General features: G+C 31.7%; 1 long non-coding RNA gene across 1 annotated transcript; it reads right to left on the bottom strand.

Moving 5' to 3' along the window:
- Positions 1–7,323: 7,323 nt before the first annotated feature.
- On the bottom strand, positions 7,324–7,767 carry LOC135145676 (uncharacterized). Its single transcript, XR_010283530.1, has 3 exons — positions 7,632–7,767; positions 7,512–7,574; positions 7,324–7,434 (listed from the first exon to the last, which is right to left on the bottom strand). It is a non-coding gene; the product is annotated as an uncharacterized LOC135145676 (long non-coding RNA).
- Between the last annotated feature and the right edge of the window lie 221 nt (positions 7,768–7,988).

Below are 7,988 nucleotides of genomic sequence, written 5' to 3'. Positions count from 1 at the left end.
ATGAGTTCCTTTAATCAGTAAACAAATATCGTTTATTATTTTTCCTATTATTTTTCCTACTATAGACTAAACAAGTAGGAGTATTCATCTAGTGTATTATTTGATAACTTTGGTAGGTTAATTAAATAACCAACCAAGCATCAGAAGAAAGTCAATTAAAGTTAAGAACTAACTGTGAAGATTATTATAATATATGACTAGTTAGTTGTATAGAGAGTCGTCAGTATCATCTAATAAACTTTACCCTTAGCTCGGACTATTTTAGTAAGTTAATGAGCGGAACTAGTTTTATTTAAGTTAAACCTAGGGCAGTCATTGAGCTCCTAAGAAATTATTCTTAGTACATAGAAGGTTATTTACTTTGTTCAGGCCTGAACTATCCTTCTCTTTTTATCTAGTAAATACGTTGATTTTATTAATTTTATAAGATCTATCTTAACTGATCTTAATCCTGGTAGACAGCTTAACATGAATAAAAATGCAAAGGTTCTACCAAAGTAGAACGAAAAAACAAAGGAAAGTCCAAGATTTCCTCTTTGTTCACTAGGTGGACCTGGCGTTCACGAAGTCGCCAGGCGACGATTGCATAGCAATTTAAGTCGTCCTAGAGGCATAGCCTGAGCTGGGATCCCTAATTAGAAAAGAGGAAATCTTTAACTTTACTTTTTTTTTTTCGTTCTACTTTAGTAGAACTTTTAACTAGCTAACATATCTAGACTGTTAGTTAGTTATTTTGTTCTACTAAAGTAGAACTTGCTTAAGTAGTTTAGTGGTAAAACTTTACTGACAGTAACGTCAATGGTTTGATTCCATTCTTAAGCATAGCTGCCTAAAGGAATCTAACTTAACCTTAACTTATCCCTTTGATGGCTAATTGACTTTGTAGCTAAGGTTATAAGATAATGGTTAGCTAATAAGCTTATACTAATCTACTCAAGTTAATACAATAATCAGCTTGACTAAAGTTGATCCAATCATTAACTTAATGTCACCGACGTTCAAAGTAATATACATCTTTACTTTTATTTAACCAAGGTGAAACAACCTCCTTACAAACTATTAAATCGAGTAGAAAGAAACTAGTAACCTTCTACTAGGAAGTAATCTTGGTTATCGAGCCTTAGGTGAATTCATTATGACAAAGTACTGTGAAGGAAAATATGCAAAAGAACCTTAAGGGAGTGAAATAGAACATGAAGCCTAATGCTGATGTGTAGCTTTTGATAGTACCTTTGAATAGAAGCTTCCGGATCTTCTTGGTAATAATTTGACCATTACGATTGTGAAATAACAATTTAGGAAGTAGTAGCTTGATCTTTACTAACTTAACTACAGCAAGGTAAATAGTGGCTTTAGCAATTAGGATGTGAGGGTTTTGGTTTTTTATAAAACAGCTCATCGTATTAAAGTTAATGAACAAATTGTAATAAAACTAAGCTGGTTCTTAACTTCTTATTGAATTAATCGACTTTAGTTGATAGATAAATAATCGTCCTCCTAACCTAGACTCTGTTACATGTAATAAGTAATAATCTAACGCTTTGTTTCAAGCATGGAGGATTTACTAAAGAAGAATAATATATTATTGTAAAAATAATTATCTATTTGTAGTGACTTTTTAAGCAGAGCAACAATATTTAGAGCCCAACGAACTACTACAAAGACACTAGATTTATAACAGCTAAATTAAACAAACTAACTTTTATAAACTTAAACACTATGTAAATTTAGTGAGGTTAACTACAAAATCAAATATAAATATATTTGAGATATATACACTATAAAAATTAAAAGTTAAAAATTAAAAGTTAAAAATTAGCGAAAAATCGATATCTCAAAAATAGTGTACTTTACTATAATATTTAAGGAGCTCAAAACTTCTTATATAGAGAGCGAGCTAGTTAACTTACTCCTGAGCAATGCAAATTAATTGAGTGCATGAAATCATCTCGAACCTGCAGCGGTCCTTTGCTTTGCTTCGATTTCAGCAGTTAAGTCTTATGTCATTCAATCAATAAATGACTATAGCAAACTGAATAGAGAAATGCTATGATTGGTAGCACTGTATCGGAAGTTATATCATTAGACTATCGCAAACGCATCGTACAATCTTTAACTTAAGAAACGATCACCAATCAGTGATTTGAATAAACGTTATCATTAAAGCGGTCGAAAAAGATTGGTCCTATGTATACATGGTTGTTGTGTGTGTTATTCCTTGAGTCTCAAGGTACATGTCTGACACAGAATTAAGACGATTGGGTGCCATCCACGGATGGATTACCGTACATGTGTACATTAGATAAGATCTTGTGGTGTCTAATAATCACTCTATGATGTTCGGGTCCGTTGAGCTGAGGCGAATTCATAGTACTTGAACCTCAATGGAATACTTACCGAAGGAACATTATGAATATGGTTATCCTGCTTGATCGATGCGAGTCGGAGTATGTACGGTATCGTGGAGAGATGTAGGTTTATTGGTACCTATCGAAAGGCACGCTCTTAGAAATGGTAAAAACTACACAACAAACAGGTTCACTAGATTAGTGCTATATTCCTAGGATTCATGATACTTATACTACTACCTCCAGCCTTACGTGAGTCGGGTACTAGCAACGAAGCTACGAGTATTGCATATTATAGCTTGACGAAATGACCTGTCAGAAGAAATTATCTTGCAACCTGCCATGAGCGTATACTAGAGTTGCATTCCCGCGACAATCCTCAGTGAAAAGCAACGGAATAGCTGTGGATATCTTTTGTGTGTAACTGACTAGCACATTGATGGAATCAGCTAAGTAGCATAAGTGCTTGTGCTCATAAGTCACTAACCGCGTGCGAAGGCTTCTTCTATAAAGGCTTATGCTATGAGTGACTGCATTAACACTATCTCAAGCCCATGAGACGCCGGTGCTTGCGCTATATACTGCTATAGGAATGTATGTAGTTAGCTAGCTGGTCGTTACGATCGAGCCGGTGCGGTATAGTACTTGTACTATATGCTTCTCGAAAGCTATTAGTGCTTGTAGCTATGATACCTGTCTCGCCGCTTGGTGATTCGGGTCATAGTGAATAGTACTTGTTGCTATAGATGAGCATGGTACTAGGTACGGGTACTATACTAGATAGTGTTAGTTACTAGTATATATATACATATAAGGCGGCGAGCCCATGTGTAGCCTTTAATACTGCTTTGCGTATATTAATTGCTGGGAATAGTTGCTCATTAGTTTTAAACGTGCGTGAGGCAAACTTAATCAAAATATACATTTGCAACATTTCTTCTTTACTCGGGTTATGGGGTATATCTCTGCTAGCATTTTATTGAAGTATTTAATAATTTATTTTTTCAAAGAAAAATATTAATATTATAAAGATTACCTAATTACTCTGCCAAAAATCTGAAATACCGAACTGCTCTACTCCTCATTAATATTTCTAAATAAGATGGATAATAAAATATACTAATTGATAGTTTTTAGTTATATTTTTGAGCTTTTTTTTTAATTCGTATCTCACCTACTTTTAGTAATTTTTTTAACGCAAAGTACTCTTTTATGGAAAACTGTAGAAATAAGTTCTTTTGATGTCAAAACAGAAGCACAAGGGTTAAGTACTAGGATGTCTTATTTTATAATGTTAATAGAATAGCGCAATAAGTTCCGTTTTGTAAGCGCGTAGTAATGTTAGTTTTTTAAATGTTTTTTTGAAAGATCTGATTAAGGTTTATATTCTACTGCTTAATAATCGGTTATAATTTTATATATTTATTATCAGTGAAAAAAGTTTTACATCAGGCCTAAAATCACTGGCCTTTATTTAGAAAAGGTTATATCAAGTTTGTCATGTTAACAATTATCTTAAGTAAACTATAATTCGTAAAATATTAGCTGTAAAAAATTATAGTGTTTCAGTTGATTATATTATCCTTTAAGCGAGCAGAGACCTTCAGTTCTAGTCCTTTTAATTAAAGTTTCAACTTTAAATTGATCTCAACATTTGGAAATTATAAATATTAACGGCAGGGCTCTTTATAAATTAAACTAAAAAATTTTTTAAAAAATCTTACGCTTTTAGCTTAAAAAGTTAAAAACTATGTCTTAAACATAATTTATTTATTTCCGTGGATCTGTAAAAATCTGTATTTAACGGAATAGCTATATTAATAACTAATTATTAAACATCTTATCTACAAACATAAACAATTTCACGTGTCCATAATAATTTGATACGACTTTATAAAATGCGTACACATCAGATAAAAATATTTTGAAATTTAACTTTTTGGCTAATGGAAGAATAATTTTCAACAGAAGGTAGGTTAAAATCAGCTCGATTTAAAAATCGAAATACTAACTGAATTCTTATAACGCAATTAACATAATAAAACAACTACCACCAGCAAGACTTTTGTTTAAGTTTTACACCTTTAACTAGGTTTATAATCTTATAGTCAATTATAATTCAAAAATTAGACTTAGAGTGATATTAATATACAGCTTTGCTTCCTTTATTTAAAAAAATATGTGAAAAAAATGATGATATATATATTTCTTTGAGCATAACGTGAACCATAGGGCGCTCAATAACATTCCTTTTCGAGTAGATATACCTCCTGAGCGGTAATCCCCTGTTATACTCGAATAAGTAGGAAACACGGCTTTTTGTGATTAAATCTTTTAATCTAGCCAAGTAAAAATCACCATACCCAATACTTTTTGTAAGAAGTCAGCTAGATCTACCAAGGTTTATAGGAAAAAAATAAATCTTTTAAGGTAGTAGACTTTTATAAGCTATTATTAGTCTAGGATTTTGCTATTCTTTCTAATTTTTTGCACCAAGAATATAGCGTAGAATTCTCTTTTTGAAAAATAATAGAAATTATATCAGAAACGTTGGTATTCTAGGAATCATTGTTATTATCTGAGGGGTTATTCTTTAGTTTTTCTTGAACAGCTTTAACGGTGCGGATCATTAAAGTCTTTAGTTTTTTACTAGGGTAACCCCTTTCTAAATTTCTATCATAAAGATTCTTTGTGAGAATCCAAAAATCTTTTTGATGCGCACAGAGGTGCTTATACCTGCGGGTGAATGGCACAATAACTCCTTTTAATGCATTAAGAGCTTGAGCAATGTTGCAGGCTGTGTAAAGATATAATGAAAGTTTTTAACCATAGATTATACAAACAATTTATTGGCTTCCATTTCTGAAAAAGAATCTAAAAAGCAGTTAGAATTGTCTTGTTTTATATCCATAGCCCAGTTTAATCTAGTACAAAGCGACATATGCTTCGCAAAGCCATAAATTGCACATTTGTGTTTTTTCTCCATTTGAGCGAAGTATCGTCCATACATCTTTTATACAATTTGATATAGGGAGCAAACATGAAATTACCAATTTGAAAGTAGGCTAATTAAAATGTGGCAGGAACCGCAGCAGCCGGATAACCCATAGCTATCTGTTGAGGAAAAGATCCCGGTTCATAATTTTTTAAAGTAAACCTCCATTTTAGGCAATTTTTATGAGTATTTTAGTTTAATTATTATCATATAAGGAACATTTGCTTATTATAAACAGGCAGTCGCATTAATTTTTTTTGAGCTTTCCTCTTGTTCACGTCCGTACAGCTGTACTTTATATATATATCTGTGTATAGTTAATTTCTAAAGGCTTAAAGGTTTAAATACCCTAAAACTATCCCGTTTATTGGTAAAGAAATTATTCTATGGTATTTCAATAAGAGTGTATAGTATGAGAAAAGAAAGCTTTACGTTCGATAAGACTTTCAATAAGTACTCTATCGTAAACTTGAATAGTGCTGGTGCATCTATAAAACCAGTTAAACGGCCTCATATTATCTAAGTTTTTCTTTGGATAACGTTTTACACCGATAATTAAGGTTTAAAAGCTTGTAGTAGATCTCAATTCAACAATTATCAACTTTGAACTTGCACTGATATCGATAATCGATATACATGTTTCCTTCATTCTTGAGCAGCGATTGTCATTTTGTCCCCCTCTTTATTTTCACCTTTTGCCTTTTATCTACCCCCTAAGAAATTTAACACATAAATTAATCTTTGATTTCGCTGAGAGGTTGTACAAAGAATTAATTAATTTCTCTAAAAATAAAGCGTTACTTGCATGAAAACGCGTAACAATACTTTTTGATACAAGTAATAGTTTGATAATCAATCAATGCTATTAAAGGAAATTAAGTTAATTGCTTAAAAAACCACCAAAGTGGTATCGTGTCCAGGTTTACAGGTTGCCAACAACGACAATGAAGAGGACCTTATAAATTGAGAGTAAAACTTTATACAAAAGTAGCATAGACAAAGAAAATGAAGGGACGTGAAGGTGTAAAGAACTTTGCATTTAACATATAAAAAAGAAAAGGATTTTGAGAATAATGCCAAGAAGTAAATTAACATTTTTCAATATTACTTCAAAAAAAGGGGAAACCTAAAGATAGCAGTGAAATATACTTATAGTTGCAAAGAAACTTGTAATCTTCAAAAATATGAATATACGTTTCTAATTACTATTAAGTAAATTGGTTAAATTTCCACTAATAGTTTAATAATGTTTATTTGTTGATTATGTCAACCAAATATAATTAAAATTTATGTCTTTTAAAAGTCTCTGATATCCCAATTAAATCTTAACCGGTTTAGGTGAGTTTGATGGACTTTTAAGTATTCAAGTTCATTATTTTATAATTAAAATTTACAACTTGACGCCTGTCGCATGTACTCTAGTATAATTATAATTTCTATTTAAAAATTATCTTGTAGGAATTGGCGTGCTCCCCTATTATGGTATTTAATTGAAAATTTTGTACAAATTTACAAACTAGTAAAAGTAAGTCATATTGCGTAGGGATTACTACATCTAACTTACGAGATAATAAATAATTTCCTCAGTATTTATATCACTTGTTCATATTGTGGTTCATAATTCAGACCTTGAGTTAATTTTAAGAAGCATTTTTAATTGCGGCAGCGGCTCCTCTAGAGTTTTGTTTTTAACCGTGCATTATTGGCACTTTTATTTTTAATTTTTCATGCTTTCTTCCCATAGACTTATTAAAATTAAATTCATGAACAGGAAATATTGGATGTTAAATACATAATAATTTAAATTACTTGCAAACGTACCAAATATTGCTAATTATGTTCATGAGTATAAATTCCTTCCTCAGATATATGCGGCCCCCTTCACCAAAAATATATTAGTCAGTTGAAGATACGAGTCAGTATACATCACTAACTTAATGGTTATAAACCTGAAATCTAGTATTTCTGTTACCTTTAATTTTGTTGAAAGTGGATTTTTTGAATTAAATGTTCTCTTTAAATAAATGCCTTGCTTAACTGTAACCTTTAGTAAGTGTGCCTTTGTTAAAACTTCATACATTGCTTTTTAATCTAATGAAAATTTTATACAGAACTTTTATAATATAATATAAATATAGTTTAATTAAAAAACTTTTTTCGATATTTACTTAAAAGTTTATCAACTCCCGCGATATAAAATTTGCACTCACCGACTCTACAATAAAACAAACCTACGTTAGGAAAATTTAGAACTATGACCTCTCCACAACACCAATAAAATGAAAAACCTTCCCTGGAGTGAGGATTACGGTCTTTTTTCTATAATCTCGAAAATTTATAAAATGCATGATTCGCAACTAAAATATTTTTGAATAAAAAAATTAAAGCTTGAAGGCGCAAGCAAAAATCATAGTAGGTGGCAGAAAGCCTACTAGCAGTAGCGCTTGCCGGTGTCTTCAGGCACCACGCTAGGCTTAGTCCGGGCCGGGTATCTTCCGCTTTTCCAGTCTCTCGGGATAGTCATTTAAGCTCTATAAAAGAGCGTGTACACTGGTGGACACTTGAGCTCCACCCTTACAGATGAGGGGAATTTTGATTGAAGCGTGCGTCTTAAAGTAACTTACGATGACCGACCATTGTATGCC

This window comes from Zophobas morio, unplaced genomic scaffold, assembly GCF_036711695.1.
Source record: "Zophobas morio isolate AGI-343-1 ecotype UQ-CSIRO unplaced genomic scaffold, CSIRO_AGI_Zmor_V1 ptg000175l, whole genome shotgun sequence".
Classification (NCBI taxonomy): domain Eukaryota; kingdom Metazoa; phylum Arthropoda; class Insecta; order Coleoptera; family Tenebrionidae; genus Zophobas; species Zophobas morio.
This window is presented reverse-complemented; position numbering and strand designations above follow the sequence as displayed.